At 38.3% G+C, this 25,975-nt stretch overlaps 1 pseudogene; it reads right to left on the bottom strand.

Moving 5' to 3' along the window:
* Positions 1–4,209: 4,209 nt before the first annotated feature.
* Positions 4,210–23,454, bottom strand: LOC128579531 (solute carrier family 5 member 4-like; annotated as a pseudogene).
* Positions 23,455–25,975: the final 2,521 nt, after the last annotated feature.

The following is a 25,975-nucleotide window of genomic DNA, read 5'->3' as shown; positions in this document are numbered from 1 at the left end:
TGAATCTTCAGAACAATATGATGAATATGTGTTCCTATGCCACTTATTAAACACATTTTAATATAGTTTGTTGATTTACTTATAAAAGTTGTATTTTTAAACCTGTGTATAATCCAACATAGAGATAGTTGTTCTTTCTGATATTTCTTCTTTTTGATAAATTGAGAAAAAGAAATAATTCTCATTCAGAATGTCAAAATAAAACAGAAATTAGGACACAGAAACATATATTAAAGTAAAATATGCCAATAACTAAATTATTATGATAATCTAAAATTAGATTGATAACTGTTGTAAACTCTGAGAATATATTTTAAAAACTAAATTATATACTTTATGTAAATGAGTTTAATGATATGTGAATTATATTTAACAAGGCTGTAATAATATCAGTAGTTTGATGTTCTGGTAATTAGTGTGGGATGGATTTAAGACAAAACTAATAATTTCTAGCATATTCAAAACTATTTACAACAGATATGTCTAGCTCACTCTCCTCCTCAACTACTGGGAAATAGTTTTCTTTTCTAAATCCTTAAGATCACGAGATGAAAGTGATTTGGGAGAAGTCATGTTGTATATATGAGGAGGTTGCTAGGTGAGGCAGAGTTGGGAGAGGTGTTCCTTTTAGTTTATATTTCAGATTAATATGCAGGTACAAACAATTAGGTGACAATGTTTGCCTTTCTTAGGCAAAGTCCAAGGTGCAGTTCAGCCCTTCACCCGGGATGTGTGCCATATACCTTTATGTTGTGTCATTAGGTGAGAGCACACCAATACCCCTCCCTCCTTCCTTCTCAACCCTCCCTTCCACCTCTCAACTTGAATTTAATTGTAGGAGTATAGTTGTTCATCTATTGGTTTCATATTAGTATTGTGTACATTGGATGCTTACTTTTCCATTCTTAGGATACTTTCTTAAGTAGAATGTTCTCCAAATCCATCCAGGTAAGTAAAAAAGATGTAAAGTCTTCATCTTTTTATGACTGAATAGCCTTCAATGGTATACATATACCACAGTTTATTTATCCATTTATGGGTTGTTGGGCACTTAGGTTGATTCCACAAATTGTTGATTATGAATTGAGCTGTGATAAACATTCTAGTGTCAATGTCCTTAAAATAAAGTGATTTGTTTTATTCTGGGTAAATACCCAGAAACAGGACTGTGGGATCAAATGGAAGGTCTACTTTTAGCTCTTGGAGGATTCTCCATACTTCTTTCCAGAAAGACTATATTAATTTACAGTCCCACCAACAGTGTAAAAGTTGGACTTTGTGGTGTGAACTATTATCTCTGGTATTAGGCAATATTTTGGGGTAGTTTTGATTTGCATTTTTCTGACAATTAGGGAAGGTGAGCATTTTTTCATATGTTTGTAGGCGATTCTTCAGAGAAGGTTATGTTCGTGTCTCTTGTCCAATGATAAACGGGATTGTTTCATTTTTTTCTGTTGATTAATTTGAGTTCTCTACAGATTCTGGTTATCAGCCCTTTGTCAGATTCATGACATTCACATATTTTTTTCCATTTTGAAGGTAACCTGTTTGTTTTAATTGTTATGTCCTTAGCTGTACAGAAGCTTTTTAGCTGAATTAAGTTCTATTTATTTATTTTTTGTTGTTCCTGCAATTACCAATGAAGTCTCCTTCATAAAATATTTCCCTAGGCTGAGATCAGTAAGAGTTTTTCCCACAATTTCTTCTGAAGTTTTTAACATTTCATGTCCTATATTTAAATACTTTATTCATTGTTAATCAATTTTTTTGTCAGTCTTGAGAATAGTCAGTGAGAATTGTCAGTCTTGTTTTAGGATTTTACATGTGGTTATCCAGTTCTCCCAGCACCATTTATTAAATAAGAATAATTTTCCCCAATGTATGCTTGGTTTGGTTTATCAAAGATCAGATGGTTGTTTTTTTCTGTAGGTTTTGTGTCCTTTTCCACAGATCTATGCCTCTGTTTTTGTGTCAATGCTAGGTTGTTTTGACCACTATTGACTTGTAGTGTGACCTGAAGCCTGGTAAAGCGATGCCTCTGGTTTTGTTTGTTTATTTCTAAGAATTTATTGACTATATGTGTTTTTTTCTGGTTCCACACAAAATGAAGTACTATTTTTTCAAGGTCTTCAAAGTATGATGTTGGTAACTTAATGGGTATTGAATTAAATCTATAGATCACTTTGTGTAGTATGGACATTTTAACTATGTTGATCCTTCTCAGCCAAGAGCATGGTGTGTCCTTCCATTGTTATTTTTTTCTGTTTCTTTTCTTGGGGTTTCATAATTCTCTCTGCATAGATTCGTCACCTCTTTTGCTAGATACATTCCCAAGAATTCCATTTCCTTTGAAGCTTCTGCTTAACTGTTACTGGAATATATGAAGGCTTCTAATTTGTAGATGTTGATTTTATAACCCAATAAATGCTGTATTTCTTTACCACTTCAAAAAGTTTGTGGTTGAGTCTCTGGGTCTTTCTAAGACCATATCGTCAGCAAAGAGTGAGAGCTGGACTTCCTCTGTCCCCATTTGGATATCTGTAATATCCTTTTCTTGTGTGATTACATTGTCTAGAGTTTCCAGAACTAGAATACAGCTACACATCAAAAAAAATTATACATTATGGTGGTGCCTGTGGCTCAAGGGAGTAGGACACCAGCCCCATATGCCAGAGTTGGTGGGTTCAAACCCAGCCCCAGCCAATAAAGAAATAAATAAATAAATAAATTATATATATATATATATATACACACACACACATACATATATACATCCTGATCAAGTAGGCTTCAACTCAGGGATGCAAGTGTGAATTAATTTTCACAAATTCATAAATGTAATTCACCACATAAATAGAAGCAAAAACAAAGGCCATATGATCCTCTTATTTATTTATTTATTTTATTAAATCATAGCTGTGTACATTGATATGATCATGGGGCATCATACACTAGCTTCACAGACCGTTTAACACACTTTCATCACACTGGTTAACATAGCCTTCCTGGCATTCTCTCAGTTACTGTGCCAAGACTCTTACATTCCACATTTACCAAATTTCACATATACCCTTGTAAGATGCACCACAGGTGTAAAGCATTTGACAAAATTGAGCATCCTTTTCCGACAAAAACCCTTAAGAAATTAGACATAGATGGGACATTTCTTACACTGATAGAATCCATCTACAACAAACCCACAGCTAGCATCATATTTAATTGAGTGAAACTGACAGCTTTTCCACTTAGAACTGGAACCAGACAAGGATGTCCACTACTGAGGTGCTCTTTTTAAATGGACATTTCTGGAAACTGCAGAAAGCAAGTGGGATGTAGGGCATCATGCCTGATCAACTATATAAAATAAAAACTTTCCACCTGTGAGTGGATCGTACTGTATTTGCCTTCCTGTGTCTGGTTGATTTCACTTAGCAAAATGTCCTTCATGTTCTGCCATGTTGCAAATAGCAGGATTTCCTTTGTCATTATTGTCTGAATACTCCTCTGTATGTATACATCATATTTTGTTCATCGTTCATCTACTTCAGGTTTGTCCCCTTACCTTGGCTATTGAGAATAAGACTGAAATGAAAAGTTGAATACATTGAAGCAGAGAGCGGGTGGTGTTTGCCAGGGGCTGAGGGGTGGAGTTAGTGAGGAGATGTTGGTTAAAGGGCACCACCTTCCAGTTAATAGAAGGGAATGTCACTCTCTAATCAAGGTACAGCATGGTGACTACAGTTAATAATTCTGTCCTGTATACTTGAAATTTGCTCACATTAAATGTTAATTGTTCTCACAAAAGTTAACCACATAAAGTGATGGGTGTGTCAAACAACTGGATGGTGGGCAGTGTTTCAAAACATAGATACATCAAATTATTTCATTGTAAATTAATGCCTTGAATATGTACAATTTTTGTTTGTTAATGATAGAGTGATAGATCTGGACAAAAGTATTTAGGCCTATATGACTGGTGTACACGTACATAGGATCACTTCATACTTTCACAAATTATCAGCTTTCTTTTTATTAACTACACAAAGAAACAACAAAAGTAAAATGTCAAGTCTTTAAGTCACCTCATTAGGCAAAATTACCAACTGCTCCTCTCCCCTTTACAACATAAACTATAGAATTAAAATCAATACAATTACCCCTTGCCTTGTTATAACTTATTACTAACTATTCTAGTGGTTCAGGTAGAGTTCAGGCAAAATAGCCATAAGCAAAGACCACCATGGCCAGGAGGAGGATGCCATTGATGCTCACCACAGTCCTCCAGAGAGGCCTCTCAGATGTGTCAGTCAGCTTCTTCCTAAGGGCCTCTTCCTCCTCCTTGGCCAGCTTGGGTCCCATTTCCTGCAAACCACAGAACAAGTCCAAAGTCTTCCTGAGACATCCACGAAATTGCTCAAGAAAACAAATAAAAATAAATAAATAACCACCAAATATGGGAACTGGAAATCCCTGTCAGTGTAGTGCAGATGACTGTAAGGAATGACTACAGCTGCTTATAATTAATGTTAGAGAAACTCCCGAGAAAATGCAGATAGATTTGATTATGTGAAAATACAAAACTTTTCCATGGCATAAAGTTCAATAAACAAAGCAAAAACAAATGACCAAATGAAGAAAACATCTGTATATTATATCATAAAGGATTAACTATCTTAAATATATAACTACTTAAAATAAATATATATAGAGAGAGTTATATAGAAATATATAATATAATAGCTACCCAAAATATATATTATAAATATATACATACATATATCTTGAGAAAATCTAAAATCTCTAGAGAGAGATTTTCAACAGCTCCATGTAAACATGTTAAAGAGATTACCAAGTCAAAGAAAATAGACAAATGCTTTTTAAACTCACATATAAAAGTAAATCTTAAGCAAAACCTATACTGAGATATAATTTCTCACTTAGCAGTGGCATAAATGCCAAGGTGTCACAATGTGCCATGTGACAAAGACAGTCTCACACCTTGTTGCTAGGAAAGCTTAACTCACCTCCTATGGGGGGAATTTGGTTGTACCCAGCAAAATTCCATGAATATTAATCTTTTGACACAACAATCAAATAAGGAAAAATACAAAAAGACTTTTGTACAAGATCATTAGTTGCAGCACTGGAAAAATTAAAACATATTTCTAAATGTAAATGTTTATGAAAAATAATAATGAAAGGAAAACTATATTCAGAAATAAATGGTAATGAAAATTATAGAAATTAAAATCAATGAAAGACAGCAAAAGTATGAAAATGATAGAACTTAAATTAAAATTTCACAGAAATTAAAATCCGTGAGAGACAGCAGAAGTATGAAATTTATAGAAATTAAAATCTGTGGGAAACAGCAGAAGTGTTGTTTTTAGGGAAATGTATATGGCTTTAGATACTGACATTAGAAAAGAAGAAAGCAAATGTCCAGATTCACTGGAAATCAATGTTGGGATATCTTTCAAAATATGCAATAATGTTAAAAATAAAGTTAGAAAAGAAAAACATAAGAAAACCAAATAATGTAGATAGATGGGGATACAAACAAAAACACAAAGTAGCAATGTAGAAAGGAAGGATAATAACAGAAATAACAAAGCCAAAGTTTATCTTTTGAGAAAAGTACACTAGATAAGTCTAAATCTAATTATAGAGGAAGCAGAGATGGATAAGTAGATATTATAAATAGCTTTATTCCAATATACTTAAAAACGTGTATTAATTGTCCAAAATCCCCCAAACATATAACTTTCCCAAACTGATTAATGAATAAGTATTCTAAATAGCCCTGCACTTGTATAAATTTGACTCTTGCTTGCTCTCTGTCTCCCCCCACTCGACAAGTAACACTATTGGCATTATTGACAAAATACCAAAATTCAATGAAGATATAATTTTGATTGTTTTGAAATATTTCCTTAAAGTGAATAAATGGGATAATTTCTGGTTTATTGAATTTGAACACTATGATTTTAATACCAAAAATCAAATGGAGACTAAGAAAAAAAAAAAAAAGAAAAGAAAGGAGAAGAGAACAGAAATGAAAAAAATAGAAAAGAAAAAAATAAGAGAAAAGAAAAGAAAATTATGGGCCACTCATACTCAGGAGAGCTGATATTAAAAAAAATTTAAAAAGTAGAAAGCATTAACTATTCCTTTAGTTGGAAGAACAAAAACCCAAACAGAACAGTTAGTGTCCAGTTTAAAACATCATAGCAAGGCTCAACTATAACTTGGACTTTACCTAAGAAATGAAAATTATGTAACCTAATAGTTTATACCCATATATTAATGTGAGGGAGAAAAAGACAACATAGCATGAAGTGCTAGAGACCTTGTTAATAGTTTTTTAAAAAGAGTCATGAGTCCTGAGCATGGACGTTGGAGACATTTTGTGAAGAAAGTGAGATATGAAGTTAGTTTGGGCCAGGCACTGTAGCTTCTGACTGTAATCTCAGTACTTTGAAAGGCTGAGGTGGGAGAATTCCTGGAGCTCAGGAGTTCAAGACCAGCCTGAAGAAGAGCGAGACCCCATCTCCACTAAACACAGAAAAACTAGTGGGATGTAGTGGCTCATAGCTGTGAACCCACCTACTCAGGAGGCTGAGGCAAGAGGACTGCTCTAGCTAGCCCAAGACTTTGAGGTTTCTGTGAGCTATGATGTCACAGTACTCTATCCTGGGCAATAGAGAGAGAGATCTGTCTCAAAAACAAACAACAAAAAAGTTCCAAAGAATACGTATTTTTCCTCTTGAAAAAGATGTAGAAATATTTTAGGGTGCTTGTTGTATGTGGGGAAAATGACAAAAACTGTCTGTCTGGAACATAGGGTATAATGGGAGAAAAGTGAGAAACAACATAAGAGAGAAAGGTTACCTGCTTAATCACAGCCAATCAAGATTGTACCCTTAATGAATAATTAGGAGTAAGAGGGTTTGTAATTGATTGGCAACTTGGAATCTGGAATACGGTTTCACAGATGGGTGATGAATGCACAGACTGACAGGGAAGCAAATGAATAGATGAATTTCATATGTTGTCTTGGTTGTTGGAAAGGTAAGAGTTTAAAGTTTCAGTTTTTTTATAAATGTAATGATCAAAAGCTGAATGTAGCGGTAAAAGAAAGACAGTACAAACCATACACATACAGAATTCCTACATGAAAAATCAAGATATTACCTTCTCCAACACCATCCTCAGTTTCATCCTGCCTTTGCTCATCTGCATCTAAATCAATTCATTCCTCTGTACTGTTTCGAAGAACCCAGCACAGGCGAGACAGCTGAATAGAGGAGAATACAAACAAGTATATTAGTAAGAAATATTTGCAATATGCTGATGCTACCTTTTACTACTGCATAGTTTTAAAAAATAAAACTGCACAGAAGAGTATAGATCATAAAGATAATGTCTCCTACCACACTCATTCACAAAAGCATGCCACCCATTTCAAATGATCTCTGTTTTTAATTCTGGTAGTTATTCAAAACTTTAAATAATATGCTTAAAATTTATAGTTCCGGATTTATAATTTCAGAAGCATTAAGATTTAACTAACCTACCTTCACTACTAACCCTAGCTTCATTCATTTTTCTTATCATCCAAATTTTGCTACCTAAAACATTCTTTCTTTTTTTTTTTTTTTTGGGAGGCTGAAGCAAGAAGATCACCTGACCCCAAGAATTTGAGGTTGCTTTAAGCTGTGATGCCATACACTCTTATCAAGGGTGACAAAGTGAGACTCTATTAAAAAAAATATATATTTGGTCTACCTTTACCATAAACAAAAGTCTTGAAACTTTTTAGTTCCATAATTTATAATTTGTTATTGGTCTCAAGATGTAGACAAATAATAATCTGATAATAAGATATTATCTAGCCTATTAAAGCAAAATAAAGATATACTTTTTCAACTTAGAAAAAAACAGATGATTACTACTTTTCCTTCCATATATTGAACTTTTTTTTTTTTTTTTTAGACAGAGTCTCATTCTGTGTGCTGGGTAGAGTGCTGTGGTGTCACAGCTCACAACAACCTCAAAGTCAGTTTATGTAGTGGATGCTTTATCAACTTTTAGAATATCTTCTTAAGTTCTCTTTCAAGATCTATCATGTTTAGATTGTACTATTCTTGAGTTACAACTGCAATTGATACCTTACATTTCCCTTTTCCCAACCCACCTTAAAACATTTGTAAGCTATACCATTATCTTAAACCATTAAGCTTTATACTTGTGATTTTTTCTGTAAATATAATTTTAATACTATAGAATTTATGCTATCATATACTTTGTCATATTTTGGCCACAGATACAAGGCATGGTATTTGGCACAATTAATAACACCAGCACTGGGTCATTCTAAGAAAATTGTTCCAAAAATCAGTGGGCTTTTGAATCCACAATTCAAGTCAATGAAGGAGGAGGAGGGAAAGATGGATAACTAGAGACATAGATCATCAGAACGTCCCAGAAAGGAAACTTTTTAGATTTAAAAAAAAAAAAAAGATATAATTCTAAGGGAAAAGTGCCAGATCCTACTGAAGAATCTGTGGGAAGACATTGTGGAAACAAACAGGAAGGAGCAAGATTTTGGCAGAGATCAATCCCCCCAGACACTTGGAGTCCTTTGGAAAGTTTATGTCCTTATGGAAAGTTTCTCCTTCACTCACATCTCTGGCAGACTGATGGCTACAGACCTGCTGGAGAGCTTCTCCATCCCCAAAAGCCCAAAAGCTGCTGCCAGTGAATGAGGAGCTTCTTGAAAACAGAGCACTAGGTGGCCAGTGTCCCCGATCAACACAAACCTGAGTTGAGATGATGGATGCCATGGTGTGTCCCTACCTATTGTGTGTCTTTGTGCTCCCCAGGGAGCTACTGACATTCATGTCACTGATCCCACCAGAAACACTTCCCATTGCCCTTCCAGAATGTGGTGGCCACAGTGGACTTGTGGGTCTCAGGGTAACTGTGTAATCCAAGAGCTACGACATCCTAGGCAGGATGCCTTCTTGGGATAAAATCAAAGAGGATCAGTATGCCAGATCACTTCCATGCAGACTCTTGCCTCTGTGTCTCCTCCCCTTCCTACTGTTGCTGAGTGGCACATGTTCACCAAGGGACAATTGACCTGGTCTCTGGGGCAGCTGCTTCCCCTCTGGTTGGTATATTCCCTACAGTGAGACTCCCACAGAAAGTGGGGGCTCATACTTTTCCTATTATGGACCTGCCAGTGGACCAAGTGGTGCTTGGACTATGAGATCCCTGTCTGCCAGCCCTCCCTGGTGCTGCTTGCCTGGCTACTTCAGCAAAGCAAGGTACACACCCACATGGAGGGGCATTAAGCCTACTTGAGCACTCCATGCACAACTTGGAAACAGTGCATGTCTCTGTGGCATGGTCAGCAATTGAACTTGGAGGACCAAGGGTATCCCCCAGGCCAAATCCCATACGCCCAGGATTCAATCTGGATTCTTGAGGGAATAGAATGGGGATTTCTGAACTAATATTAGGAGGTAAGGGAGCTCAGGGCAGAATTGAAAGGAGACTGTAGTGTGGGTCCGAACCCCAGCACACTCACAGTGCATCCCTCTCCTCACATGAAAGCCAATCTCTCAGCCCTGGGCAAAATCCTGGGTAGAGAAATTCCAGCCTGTGACACCATTGCTGGTGAGCTCAGCTACTTTGCTCTGCTGCTTGTGGCCAGATATTGGAAGGAGACCTTGGGGCAGGGGAGAAAAGAGTACAGGCTGTGCATTTCTGCCAGACTGTGAATCTCAGAGGGGTTCTTCTCTGTGAGCAGACTTTTGGCTTGGTGGGTCCATTTCAGCCCCTCCATGGTGGCTTTCCCTAGTGGCCTCAGATTTGTCCTTTAATCCTCACCAGGACAGTTTTTATGCCCACCTTTGTGGAGACTGAAGCAAGACTCACCCCACACACTCCCAGCCAGCGAAGTAGTCCCCTGGGAGATCTAGGGCTCCACTGACTGCCTTGGGCATTGGAGTGCTTCTCTTGAAGTGCCAGAGCCCCTCACAGGTCCCCCAAAATAAAACTGCAGCTGGCTATTTTCTGAAATCACCACCGAGTGGCAAGGAGGGCAACTTATACATCCCCAAACAGTATTTACTGAGTCAATTATACAGAGCTTGGCTGACTCTCACCCAAAAGCAGCTCATACTGTCATAGAGATTAAACCTACCATTCCAATATAATTCACATTGTTGAGAGACTGTAGGGCTGGGGAAAGATAAAGGATTTCAAAGACTCCAACTTTCCTTGTCAAAAGGAGATAGTATTGCTTATGTACATAGCACACTATTACTATAGTCTACATGTAACTGGAAATTCAGAAAACCACCACATGAAGGATATTTGTAACCAAGGTGTTCATTCAGAATCTAGACCACCTTCTAAGTACTCACAAGCAAAGCCAAAGGTTCTTTTCCAACATATGCTACAGACACACTCTTATGAGTAAGGGGTGGGGGGAGACAAAAATAGGCAGTTGCTACCAATTAAAAGGAATTCAGTGGGTGGCACCTGTGGATCTAAGGAGTAGGGTGCCAGCGTCATATACTGGAAGTGGTGGGTTCAAACCTGTTTCCGGCAAAAAAAAAAAAAAAAAAAAAGAAGGAATTTAGTGCAAGAATTCTGGGAGTATGGAGAATCAGCATGAAAGGGCACCCATAAAAGAGCACAACAGCTCTCTAGCAGTGAATTCCAACCAAAATAAAAATAGTAAAATGTCATATTAAAAAAAAAAATTCCAAACATGAGTTATAAGGATTCTCAATGACTTTCAAGAGAAAATGGAAAACAAATTCAAAGAAACCAGTGAAAACATTTTTTAAAAAAGCTTATTGAAGAAATAGATACATTAAAAGAAAGTAACTTCCAGAAATAAAAACTCATTTACATAAATATAAAACCCAATGCAAATGTTAAGAGTGGATTACACCAAGCAGATGAAAGAACTGCAGAGCTTGAAGACAAGTCTTTCTAACTAACTAAATCAGTCAAAATAACAAAGAATCAAGAGAAATGAAGAAGGTTTAAGAGAAATATGGGATTACACATATATAAAATGACCAAATGTAAGACCCACAGGCATCTATGAGAGTAAAGAAGACTAAACACAAGGCTTAGAAAACCTATTTAAGAGAATAATTACAAAAATTGCCTCATCTTGCAAGATATTTAGACATAAAGAAAAGATGAATGTCCAGTGAATACCTAGGAGACTCATTGCAAAAGGGAACCATCAAGGTATGTGATTAATCATAACACTGGCCAGAATTAACACAAAGGAGAGAATCTCATGAGTAGTGTTCCAAAACATCAATTAACAAATAACTTACAAAGGAAAACCCATTAGACTAATTGCAGGCTTCTCAAGAGAAGCTTTACAAACAATTAAGGAATGGATCTTGTTTTTAGTGTCCTTAAATAGGATAACTACTAGCCAAGGATATTGTGTCATGTTAAACTAAGTTACATAAGTTAAGTGCATATAATGTTGTTCCCAGACACACAAAGACTGAGGGCATTTGTTACTATTAGAACCGCCCTACATGAAATGCTCAAAAGTTCATTAACATACAACAGCACGATAGCTGCCAAAAAGTGTAATAGCTCATGGCTCTTCCAAAACAATAGTATCAAAGAGAATACAAAACAGTAAGATATCATCTAACATGTTGAATAGAACAATATCCAAAATATCAACACTAAAAGTCAGTTTTAATGGTCTGAAGGCAGCACTTAAAAGACTGGCTGAATGGATGAAATAACACAACCCAGGTATTTACCACCTCCAAGAAATACATCTAAACTACAAGGATTCACAAGGACTCAAGGTAATGGGATGGAAGAAAAAATAGAATATAGGCTCTATTTCTATTTTTAAAATGATTAATATCTACAAGGGCCCTCCAGTGCCCCTTTCTACTGAGATACTTTTTGTAGAAAATTTCAGGAGTGTATGCTTTAAGACTTTTTTCTATGGTTGGACAAACATGTATCTATCTACAGGAAATTTAGTACAAATGCACAACTCTACAATATCATATTATTCTGCACTTATTTTTCTGCGTGCCTCTTAATATTTTATGCAGATGCATAATATTCAATACACTATTATTGTGTACTCAGGCTCTTCATGATGAAGTTTGGATTTCCCCACTGTTTTCCATTTTTAAACTTTTACAGAGAAAATCACATATATATATATGAGTGTGTATGATGTATATATATATATATATTTATATATATATTTACATATATATAAGTACTTGTAAATAATTTGTATATAGCAAGCTCCTAAAAGTAAGATTGTTGACTCTTAAGGTATAGAAATTTTGAAATGATAAATACTGTTCAATTGCCCTCCTGTAAATTATAAAGCTTAGTCACTCATCCACAGTTCTGGACTACGGGAATTTCTCCACATCTTCACAAACACTATATTTAATTCATATTAAAAGTATTGCCAATTTTAAAGTAAAAAATGCTTCTCATGGGTGGCGCCTGTGGCTCAAAAGAGTAGGGTGTTGGCCCCATATACCAAGTTGACAGGTTCAAACCCAGCCCTGGCCAAAAACTGCAAAAAAAAACAAACAAAAAAAACTGCTTCTCATTACTCCGCTTTCTCTGTCCTTCCCCCTTATGCTGTGTGTTTTTCTTCCTTCTCTCTCTATACCCGTGTTCGTTCTGTATACGACATTCTCCTCACCCAAAACCGGCACAACCCAGTGACAGTTCTGCAGTGAAGTCTTTAGACAACAGTTGTCATTCTCTTCCCCACATCCTGTTTTAAAAATGGTGTACATTTATCTCCTGAAAGCACTGTGAAATTTGAGAAGTATGACACTCATTTCCTAACATCTTACTACCTATCCCTGCTGGTTTGCACATATTAGGTGCAAATGGTTGTTTGTTTGAAGGACTGGATGATAATTTCTCAGGGCTGTTCTCACTGTAGTATTACAATGAATACATTGCCTGGGAGTAATATACTAGCAACAACTTTAGAAGGCAACAAACCCTTATTTTTAAATGAGCATAAATCCATTACTTATCACTCACATGTACGTCAGGAATGGGTTTTGTTAACAGAGAAATTCCCAGAGCATCCACGGTCATCCCAGAGAAGAGAATGAAGAGAAAGTACAGATAGTGCACTCCACAGATAATGTTGTGACAGTCACTGGCAGCCAGGCAGCTCCCTGTTCTATAGGAAAACTCTGCGATCATATGAATAAGGCCCATCACAAGTCCAGTGATTAGGCCCCAGAATGCTCCCTGCAAAAGAAGCAAGAACAAAATAGGAGTGTTTAGAAAAGATCAGAAACTCATTCAAGGAAGTCATAATTATCACCTTGCTGCTTCCTCAGTGAAGGAGCAACAAATGGCTGACATTGAACACAAAGTTACCAAAACAGAGAAAATTGCAAACATATATGTTTATTACTGGGGCAACACTACTGCAATGTTGATTCTCTAACTCCAGGAAACTACTGTCTACACTGACTCAAGACGAAATTTTCCTGACACACACACACACACACACACACACACATATTAATATATATGTGTACATATATACAGGCCTATACATACACATACATATATGGAATTATGACTTATTTTACAAATTAAATTATGAATTATGTTACACAATTTGTAGAACTGATATTAGGTAGTTTTGAGAGTTCTATTAAGCTCTGTACAATGCAAAGCATTCATTTTCCCTGAGGCATTGATACAGGTGGAAAGATACTCCCCTCTTCCTTTGTTCAAGACGCCATGCTTTAGGAAAATGGTATTGTCTGGGTATTAATATAATGATATGAGCTTTGGAGTAAGGAACACCCGAGTCTGAATCCCATGACTTTACTTACTAATATTAAGTAATATGTGAAAAGAATTTTGATAGTAACATCTCTGCATCTGATCCTCATGTGCAAAATCTTAATAATAAAGCTAATAACCAAGGAACAAGTAAGGGATTGAATGTACATGGTCCACTATAGTTGATCATACATGTAGTGCTCAAGTTTCATGATGGAAATTAACATATTTTTAACCCTTACTAAGGGTTTTCCTCTAAGCATTTCATGTACTTTCTCATTTAATCCTCACAGGAGCCCACAATACCATAAATAGACACACTATCTTTATCTTCATTTTACAAAGCCAAGTAATTTTCTTCAGATCACGATACTATTAGGTAGTACAGCCATGATTGGACTGTGACAGTCTGCTTCCTAAACCTGTGTTCCTCAGCACTGGGAAATTCACATACACAATATTTTTTAAGAAATACTGTACCATGAATGTGTACTGTATTTTTATCCTTTAGTGAGGTTCAAAAATTGTGGCTGACTTCAACAGAAATTGAGATGGGCTACAATTTGTATAAATAGGGTATCAAGAATGCAGTGGAAGAAACAATTTTTCCCCACTCTATATGGGAGAATGCTTTTTCAGTTTCCACTGACCTGTTCGTTGATTCTTTTACAGAAGATGGCGAGCAGGGAGACGGCTGCAACTGGAGATCCAAGATCACTACCCATCGCTGGTATGTAACAGATCCATTGTCCATTTGGAGATGCCTGTACTAGTGGGACCTACAGGATACTGATGACAATTGTTGCAAGAATAAATATCCTGACAAGAAAATAAAATCTTGTAGATATTAAACATAAGTTATTATAGGCACGTTTGTTGTACTTTAGTTTTTGAACTCATTCCTGTTGCCATTTGTTGATTTTTCCAAACAAAATCAAGCTCCTTGACTATATAAGTTCTTAAGAAAAGAAAGGACTGAAATGTTACAGTACAGGAAACAACTGTGCCCGTGATGCTGTTAGGGGCAGGGCTGCTTTCACTGACAACAGATGGAAGCAGGAAGCTGGGGACATGTGATTTGGCCTCGGGTGGCTGCCATGGATGAAGGAGTCCGACCTCAGAGCTCTTACAAGTGTGCAGCAGCCCCACTTCTGGAGGAAACAGAGATGCTGTCAGTTGCTCCTACCTCGGCCACAGTGTTGGCAACCAGCAGTAGCAACAACTCAAGGGGGAGGAGCACAAAATGTGCAATAGCTCTTCTGCTGGTGCAGAATGGTTTACCTTTGGCTCTGATGGCACCAACAAGAGCAGCAGGAAATAGGGGTGGGGCATGTAGAGGGGGCTCCAGTGATGTGGAGATGGAGGGGCTGTTTGGCTCCAGGGATAGGCTCAGTTCGGTGGGGGCTGGGCTCTCACATTGGCACTGTGCTGTAGCTCCCTAGGACTGGGGGGTGGATGTGGGACCCATTGTGTGTTTCCCCTGTGAAGGTGAAGCAATGCATTCACATGGTCTCCAGGCACCTCCCTATTTGAGGTTCATTGCCCAGAAAGGTCAAGCAAGAGTCTCTCCTGTGGCTTGAATTGTAAGAGTGCATGGCAGGAATATAGGCTGTGGGTTGTTGGCTTCACTTCACGTCTCATCAGGAAGCCTCTCTTGGTTCGTGGCAAGTCCTTGTCATGCAGGCTGCCTTCCTTTTCTCTCCTTCCTTGCTTTAGAAGTTTCCTGTCACCTATTCAAATTGTGATCATCTATTTCATATTTTGCTTCTTTATTGTGGAGAAGGTAAATATCAGAAGGCTCTAGTCAACCATTTTATTTTTTTAATTAAGTCATAAACACAAAGATCATGTGTTCATTAACGCATATATGGGGTACAATGTGCTGATTTCATACACAATTTGGAGTGCTTACATCACACTAGTTAATATATCCCTCATCTCATTTACTTAATTATTGTGTTAAGACATTTATACTCTGGGGCAGTGCCTGTGGCTCAAGGAGTAGGGTGCCGGCCCCATATGCTGAGGGTGGTGGGTCTGAGCCCAGCCCCAGGCAAAAACTGCAACAACAACAACAACAAGAAAATACATTTATACTCTATACTTAATAGATCCTACGTGCAAACATTTTAAAGCCCCTCCAACATTGAGAATCATCATCACCATCAATTGTACCATTTTTTGAAAGAGTCACAATTTCTTTTAAGATCTCTTCTTGTAGTCCTTTCTAAAAAGAATGGCTAAATTTTGAAAGGCTAAGTTTGTAGCCTTTGTAATACATGCACATTTGTAACAATCTCCTCAGTAGAAATGTGTGCCAATGTTCACCAAGAGACATTAACAAAAATGATCAAGTCAGATGTCCATGAGTAGAGCAGATAAATTCTGATGTCCATGAGTAGAGCAGATATATTACTGTGATGAAATACCACATTGAAAGAAATTGAACAGATTTCAGCTACTCACAGCAACATGATGGGATATCCCAAAATAACACAGAGGAAAGAAGCTTTGCAACAAGGATTAAATTTTGAGTTCGTCTATTTTCATTACCTGAAACTGGGAAAAGACACATTATACAATTCAGCGTCTCAGTGGTTAGCTTTGGGAAGTTGGAGCCCAGAGGGGGCTTCTAGATGCTGGTAATCTCCATTTCTTAACTTGGTTGGTGGTTAAATGGGTGCTCGTTTTATAATAAACTACGGAGCTATACAGCTATGTTTTATGATTTCTGTATATTACACTTTGTATATTACTTTTGTATATTACACTTATGTATATATACACTTCTGTATATTACACTATATTTCTGAACATTACACTTTGATCTTTAAAATGTTAGAAAATTCTATGACAATATAGGGTCCACTCAGAAAGTATAAAGGGAAGAAAGAAGACAATCCTTTCTTTCTGCTTATTTCCTTCAAGCTCTCTGTCTTCAAGGACCACTGGGTACTCAGGAACCACTGCATGGAGGGAACTCTCCCAGCAGTATCTTGGAATTAGCCCCCTCCATGAGTCTGTCCCTTTCTAAAATGGTCCACTGCTTAATGAATGCAATTGTGTCGGTGTTTGAATATCCTAATCCTAGTCCACGTAGACATATGCACTTCTCCAGAAGATTCTAGGGAGAAACCAGGGTTCCCTCACCTTCCAGCTATCAGGAGCTCTCTCTCTGATGCCTGCTTCCGCACTTTGGTGTAGATGTCCGTGGTGAAGAGGATGCTGGCACTGTTGAAGATGGAGGTCAGAGAGCTCATGAGAGAGGCCAGCATGACAGACAGCATCAGGCCACGCAGTCCTGGAGGCAGGAGGGGCTTTGTTAGTCACTGGACACCATGCTCCATGAGAGCCTTGCTCAACAGGAGAGCCATTTAAACATGTCATCTGGAGCATTAATTAATGTCCTTATCCATCTACATCAGTATGTGGAGGTTTCTGCATATTTCTTAATGATCCAAGAATAATCCAGTATAGAATTTTAGTCTTAAGTATAAACTTAGAGATCATCCCCTGCAACAAGTTTTAGAAGAATGGAAACCATGTTTTAGCATATTTATTTGGGGAAGGAACTCTTGGGTTCCTAAAGCCTTAGATAACTGGAAAGGAAGAAGGCGAGTAAGTTTTTCTGCTAAAGAAGTCTCTGCAGGAGCAAAGACAAGAGTTTTGAACCAGTTTCCTCTGCCAAGTAGGCTCTAAACCTCCCTGACAGACAGTGGATGGAAGTATTCATGCCAGTGACTCCCGCCTCCTTCCTATTGATGAAGCTCATGTATATCATTGTGAAGGAAAGGTCACAGATATTAGCCAACCTCTGATGAGATTTTCTGGTCAGTCCTGAGCTCTGTACCTGACGCTGCTTCTGTTCACTCCAGTAGGAAATCCTTCTGGAATCCTAACAATGTACTTAAATTATATGTGTTGTTTATTTGCTATTTCAAAATGCTAAAATGTGAACTCTTAAGGACAGGGGCTTTGTACCTATTTTACTGATATTTTCTAAGTGCAAGAGCAATACCTGGCACATGATAGGCACTCAATAAATGGCTGTATATTAAATAGATTGAAATATAATATTTGAATACCACTAGTCCAAGAAAGGCAGAATAAATAGTTATCCTCTAGCCCCTGCATTTATAATTTTATGGCCATTAAACTCTTTTATTGACAAGCAGATCATTTAACTCTTTTTAATTGCCTTGGAAGATAATCTTGAATCTGTAGAAGTAAGGAAGGTGTCTTCTGACAGGAAATGTATCTGGTTTGTCTATAAAATCTCCAGGCTTTGCAAAGGGCTTGTAGCCTATGTAAGGTGCTCACAAAATGTCTGATGCACAGATATGAATTAATGGATGTCAGAATTACCAAGAACTATACAACAGCCCTTCCTGAAGTCCCACCCATGAAGACCTCCAAGGCCATCTCAGCAGGGACATTTCCTACCTGCAGGTAGCAGTTCCAGCACCACGATTGCGCAGGCATAGTTGGCACAGCCGACTTCAGTGCCACAGTGTTTCACACATTCAAAGGCACCACACAGGACATCTTATCTGAGGAAGGTTTCAGGGGTGAGTTCAGTGAAGTCCAGACAGCCACAAATCACAACAGCTGAACAAATTGGTAACTTCAGTAGATCATGGGGAAGAAAAGACATTTGCCTTAAAATTGGAGATTGAAGTTTGAAGTCCATACCATAGGTCTGTTGCTGCTTTGCCTAGAACAAGAGCTCATAGCATCTCATCTCTGCAGCTCTCCTTGAGCTGACCCATGGGGTGGGGCTTTCTCTTGGGATGTGGCCCAGCCACAGCATGAGAGCAAAGAGAGGACGCTGATCCCACCCTCCAGAAAAACAGCAAGGGAAGAAATTCCTTCAGGAACAACACATTGCAGGGATACACAGGAAGTTAAGTCCTTTGTCTGGTCTTATTTAGCCCGGCGTGTTTTGCCTACATCTCAGAGGAGGTGTCACTTGTAATGGCCAATCAGGCTGAGTACCTGGTGCGTGATGATGCCTCATGCCACCGGCAATTACATAAGACAATGGGTTTTGTTTGTTTGTGTGCTTGGTTTTTTTTTTTTTGTTTGTTTGTTTGTTTTGTTTAAAAATTATCATTAAACGTATCATAACAAAATATAGAGAAAGTTGATAAAGTATGATCCAGGATAATAACAGTTTATGATATGAGCTTCTTTTCTATATCCCTTTCTAATCTTTTTTCCCAGAGAATAATTTTTTGTGCATAACTATGGTAATGGTTGAGATACTATTTTGTAACCTTCTTTTTACATGTAACATAATAACCTCAGCAATTTCCCAAGTTTTGAGATATTCTTCAGTCTCTTCTGTGCAACTTTACAGAAAAGAAATATACAATGATTTCTTTAGCAGTTCCCTACTTAGATGGCTACACATTCCTTCCTGTTATAAACCACACCATGAGGCTGCAATGAGAAGGGATTCTGGTCCCTTGATGTGTTTGTCTCAGTTAGAGTTCAGTGAAATAAACTAATGTGCCCCCTGAGAAAACATGAAATCCATTGAGTCTTACCCAATGGATTTCTGTAGGAAATTGGTTACATTCTCCCCACTTTTCATAATAACAAAAGAAAGTGTATATTTTAGGAAGACTTTCAGCACTAGAAGTTACCCTCAGATGACTCAGAAATTCACATACCGCAAACAGCCCGATTCCAAAGCGATGAAATTGGACTCAGTTCTCCAGCTGCCTCAGAGGGACTAAGATATGACAGCACATCTCCAAGCCCTTCTCAGTCCAAGACGTCATCAGACCCAACCACTACCATTCACCCAACTCAAATTAGCTGAAATCTACTCCAGCTTCCAGTGGGCTATGTCTCACACTCTGTGCTTCCTCAGTCCGCGCCACTCACAAACAGTATTCACGGAATCAAATACCCACAGGAAGACAGGCTTGTGGGATAAGGGAGCAAAGTGGCAACTGTGCCAAATTTCCCTGCCTCCCACCTGCCATGCAAGTTATTTCTTTCACTTAGAATTCTGCCTTTCCTTCCATCCAGAATGGATTTTCTAGTTTGTAACGATTTTACTGCATCTTAAAAACTTGTCTCAGAATCCAAGCATAGAACAGAGACAGGCCATATGGATTCAGGGCTCACCTGTGTACAGAATGTGGCTGATCATCCCCGACATCACCATGAGAAACGTGGGCAGCAGCTTCAGGTACCCACACATGATGCAGGCGGCCTTCACGTGGGACATGTCCTTGCCACACAGACCAGGCTGCACGATAACCTGCCAGGAAAACACTCGTGAAAGAACCAGAGAATGATTTCAAAAAGTATCTCTTTTCAGAGTTTAACATGACAATGAGAAATGATGTCATGGCTAGTAGAAAATAAAAGGCAATAGAATCTGGTTTCTCATCTCTAAAATAGGATTCCCTACTGCAAGGACTTCTGAATATCTGGTATAATGTATGTAGGACCTTGGTATATAGATGTCAGTACATATTAGCTACTATTAAAATATGCTCACGGCTCCCAGGCAGCAATGCAATAATGGTAATGTGCCCTGCCAGGTACAAAGTTGTCACCTTCTGATTCCACCACAAATTATGTGTTTAAATTATGTCTGTAATACACAGAGGCATCGTCAATGCCTTTCCCTTGTTACGGGGCAGTTGTCTCCATGGGACATTAAGCCACTTGTCATGGAAACACCATGGTCAGGTAGCCGTTAAAACAGAACAGTGAGACATTCATTCCTAGATTTCTTCAGAATATTCTGAGAACCTCATTGAGTTATGATATGACAGTCGTGGGGAAAGGAATGCATATTATTTCATAACCCTACTTAAATTATACAATCTCTTAACTAAGAATTTTGCAGCAATGTAGGAATTCTACCCATAATGACATAACTTCTGGATATTTTTTCTTCTCAAGGACTACCAGAATAATAGAGATGCTTTTTCTGCTTGATTGTCCTTGGAGGACAGCAGTGGTTATCAATTCAGTGCTGAGGAAGCAGACGTATTTTTAGGCTGAGGACTGGAAGCAGGTACGTGGAGATATAACACAAACCGCAGGGGAGCCAGGGAGCCCTGCTGGTAGGCAAGCTGGGCTGGGCATCAGAACTAAAGTGAACACGGGGCCACTTACAGGATGCAAGTCAGGTGGTCTGGGATGAATTATAGATAGTAGAAATGGTTCCACAGGTTAATGGTTAAATGATGCATTTTTCTTTTGTTTGAGACAGAGTCTCACTATATCACTCTCAGTAGAGTGCCATGGTGTCACAACTCAGAGCAACCTCAAACTCTTGGGCTTAAGTGATTCTCTTGCCTCAGCCTCCCAAGTAGCTGGGACTACAGGTGCCCACCACAATCCCTGGTTATTTTTTGTTGCAGTTGTCATGGTTGTTTTAGCTGGCCTGGGATGAGTTCAAACCAGCCAGCCTTGGTGTATATGGCTGGCACTGCAACCACTGTGCTACAGGCACTGAGCCTGCATTTTTTTTTTTTTTGAAAAGCAGTTGATTATATAGAGAAAATAAAGCTCTGACTATGGTTCAAAACTGGCTAACAATTGTGAAATTATAAGCTTCAAGTTCACAGATACTCTTCAGAGAGAAAATAATTTAAAATAAAATAAAATAAATCCAGATTATCAAAATGAACATTCAGTAAACAAAAAATAAGATCTCTAAAGTTATAAAAACAAAAGCAGAAAAACAAGGATAAAGTTAAAGAAGGGTTCTAGAAAGCAGAGTAAAATAACCAAAAGATAAAAATGGGGAGAAATGGTATAGACACCAGAGGACAGCTGAGTCCACCACTAAATAGAAGGTCCCAAGAAGGAAACAAAATGGAAAAAAATCAAGGAAAAAAATTCCCCCAAATTTTCTAAGACATCAATTATCAGGTTGAACAGGCTCACAGGTGCTCATCACAAGGGACAAAAATAGATCCACACAATAGTGGTGAAATTTCAGAATTCTCATGACAAAGGAAAAACTTCCAGAGAGAAAACAGCAGTCATATCTAAAGGATCAAGAATACATTCTGGATTCTAATCTGTTAACAGATGAATTCAGAATACAATGAATGTATAACTTTGGGAAAAGTCTTCCTAACCTAGAAATGTGTAAATGACTAAATTATCTATCAAGGAAAGGTTAGAATGAAGACATTCTCAAATATGCAAATCCACAATAAATTGACCTCCCATGATAACACCAATCTCAGAAAAATACTAGATGTATTAATTGCTCCCAAAGAGGGAATAAACCAAGAAAAAAAATCACATGGGATGCTAAAAAAAGAAGATTTAACTGAAGAGTGAGGCAAAAGGCTTCCCAAAGATAGTAGTGAAGGGGTCGTGGGCAGAGCAGGGCACAAAACAGAGAGGAAAGAGGCTCCCAGAGAAAATGAGCAAAAGAGTTTGTGGAGTACTTGGTGTGCTTACAAGTATTAACGGAAATACTTTTAGGGTGTGGTGTTTAATGATTAAAAATTAGTAAGAAATTTTAAAACAAAAAATTAGAGAATACATACCATGGAAAATATTCTAAAAAGCTAAAAGAAAACAGACAGACACACAAAAAAACAGATCATGTCCTGTGGCTCTGTTGTGAATTTCATTGAAGAAGTCACAAAATTCTGATGAAGATATATCAAGAGGGTGGGGGGCAGAAGATGTGCTCGTGTGGAACTGAGAATGGAAGGTTGTAAGAGAGCTGAGCCCTCACGGCTCACCGAGGGAAGCCAGCAGAGAAATCCTAAAACTGGAAACCAAAGGGCAGCAACACGGGCACTTATTGGACTCACTTGAGGATCAAGTTAAGGAGCAAATTCTGATTCAATGGTTCTGGACAGAGTCATAGGTTCTGAAAGTGTTTATTCCTAATGATCTTCAAGGTGACGTCCTTGCTGATGGTCACAGACCACACACTGAGCACAGGGATTTAGAAAATATGAATAAATGTCAATAACCTAATTGAAAGAGTTGAAAGTGTCTGCATCCGAGAGACAAGAAATAGGGTAGAGAGTGAGGTACCAGGCAGCTATTTTTCATTAAATAAAAAAAAGCCATGTAGAAATGTTTGAGTGTTTAACTGATGTGTGTGTACACAATAGAAACTAATTCTTTTTTTCTACAGGAAAGAACAGCATAAGCAAATGCATTCCCACACATGTGTGCACACACACACTTCATCTGATCCGTGCACCAGTACCACAGAGCTGTAATGGGTGCTCTGAATGTCATTCCCAGACATGGAACATCCGCCATGGCAGGATCTCGGAATAAGTGGAAGGACTCCGCCCAAGGAGCGTAGCAGCTGGCATTGATTGTCAGGTTGTCCCCCTTCACTATGGATGGGATGGCATTCATGTACTTCTCCGTAAAACTCTTGTAGCCTCCAACTTCGACAAATGCTGAAAAGGCATCAGATGAAATGAAATGTCTTACCGAAATCCAACATACCTGATGTTTGGGTCCCTGCTTTGTGATGGAGTTGCACGACCGCTTCCCACCAGCCTGCTCAAATCTGCACTGACCTTCTCCCAGGATTCTTGTCTTTCTAGCACCTCCCCTGGCAGTGAGCATGGCACCAGATTGTCTGTCACAAAGTTCATAACTTAACTCTAACTTCTCTCCCTAGAGTGCACTTTAGAATTTTGAGTTAATGTCTCACATTCAGGTAAAAATGAGACCATAACCAGCAGGCTGATATTGATTCACATTGGCAATGAATTCCTGGATATGACACCAAAAGCCCACCAAATAAAATCAAAATTAGGGGCAACATCCAAATTTAAAATGTCTGTGTGTCATGGGACATGGTCAACAAAATGAAAAGACAATTTACAGAATGAGATAAAATATTTTAAAATCATATACAGGTGGACATTACAGTCCTGTGCAATTTAAGATAGTTTAATGTAGTAAATTCCACACAAAATTTACGTCCACTCTGTATAAACAACATCAACAACAAAAACACAAATAACCTTATTATGAAATGGAAAAATCACCCGAAAGGACATTTTTCCAAAGATGGTCTACAAATGCGAATAAGTATATGGAAAGATGAAGAGGTGCTCAACATCACATGGTAAACCAAGGCCACAGTGACGATCATCTCACACTTATTAGGATGGCTCCTATAAGAACAAACAAACAAACAGGAAATACCAAGTGTTGACATAGTTGTAGAGAAATTAGAACCCTATGGACTGTTGGTGGGAATGAAAAAATGGTGCATCTGCTGTGGAAAAGTGTACGGTGGTCCCTCGCAGAATTCTCATATGATCCAGCAACACCATTTCTGACTCCATCCAAAAATACTGAAAGTACAATCTCAAAGATATATTTACCTAAGCATGTTCACAGAGAAACAACCTAAATGTCCATCCTCAGATGAATGGATAAAAAATATATAGTATATACATACAATGCAATAATATTTAGTCTTAAAAAGGAAGGAAACCCTGTCTCATGCTATAGGCTGGATGAATCTTCAACATTATGCTAAATGAAATAGGCCGGTGACGAATAGACAAATACTGTATGATTCCACTTATATCAGGTATCTAAAGTAGTCAGATTTATAGAATGTAATGGGTATGAAGTTTTGCAAGACAAAAATATTCTGGACAACTTAACACTACTGAATGGTACATTTTAAAAAGGGTTAAGATGATAAGTTTTATGTGTTTTTCTTTTTCTCCTAAAAATTTTTCAAAAAGAACCCAAGCTGGAGAAGTAGGGACTCATTGAAGCACAGGCTGCCAACATGGGGTACAGTCTGGGTGTATTAAAAAGGAAAAAATACTTTCTGCATTTTCACTGACCTTGTGCTGAAAAGTAGCACATCCACAAATCTCAGCCATAGGCATAGTGGCACCAATGGCAGTCCTTTGGCCATGCCTCTAGTGTAAATCAGATGCTTTCATAGGACACCATGGTGGTCACAGACTCTCCACATACCATTTATTTTCATCCTAATTCAGAATCACTGACTCTAATTCTATACTGCCATTTTATTAGGCTCAAGCTTTGGCTGAAGACTACTCAACATAACACCTAAAGTAGTAACACTCAGCTGGTCCACAAAATGAGGAATCTCTAATTAATATTAACTCTTCTCTCTATCTGATCCTGGTACCAGCAGCTCCAGGGAACAGCCCCTAAATCCATCATCTATGGTAACAGCAATAGATCCTCAGGGGTCCCTGACAGATTCTCTGCCTGCAAGTCTAGCAGCTCAGGCTCCCTGACCATCACGGGACTCCAGAGTGACAATGAGGCTGATTATTTCTGTCAGTCCTATGACAGCAGCCTGGGTGCACCCACAGTGCTCCAGGCCCACGGGGTAGTGAGACAAAAACTTCCTTTTCACCCCCCAAGAGGGTGTATACCCAGCAGCTGCTGCTCAGGCCTGGCCTGTGGCTTCTGCTGCTGTTGCTGCTGCCACCATGGACACAGCAGAACCCACAGGTGCCACCTGGGAGTGGAAGCTCCACCTTTTCTGTTATTCACAGCAATCTATTTCTAGAAAAAGTGTCCCCAAGGAAACAGAAAACCCTGCTCCTTATCAGCTTGATACACAGAATCTTTTTGTAAGGAAGTTCAAGGAAGTTTTGAGGTGGCAGTTCCAGCTCATCCATCCTCTTCCTGATTCCAGGATGTCCCAGATCCATGTCACCCTTGTGTGAGTTTGCAGCGTCCATACCTGTTCTCTTGGCTGTACCCTCTTAGTCTCTTCTAACCATAGGATAACTAATGCACAATCATGTGACCATATTTAATGTGTGCAATTAGACACACTTGGGTATTTTATGCTCCCTGGAAAACATTCCCACAATCAATATAAAGAACCTCACTGCTACAAAGGCCTCTGGACGGCCCTTTCTGATTGTTCCTCAGATTCCTTCCCTAATGCTGCCCTACATGAGCACTGATCTAATTTCTGTCCCTGTTGCTTTCCATTTTCTAGAATTTAGAAATGGTATCCTATGGCATACACCTTTTGAGGTCAGGATTCTCTCCCTCAGCACAATTCCACCGAGGATCTTCTATACCACTGCCAAGTTGCCACCAATCATATCACCGTCACATGCACTTT

This window comes from Nycticebus coucang, unplaced genomic scaffold, assembly GCF_027406575.1.
Source record: "Nycticebus coucang isolate mNycCou1 unplaced genomic scaffold, mNycCou1.pri scaffold_64, whole genome shotgun sequence".
Classification (NCBI taxonomy): domain Eukaryota; kingdom Metazoa; phylum Chordata; class Mammalia; order Primates; family Lorisidae; genus Nycticebus; species Nycticebus coucang.
The sequence above is the reverse complement of the archived record's forward strand: the minus strand, read 5'-3'. Positions and strand labels throughout refer to the sequence as shown.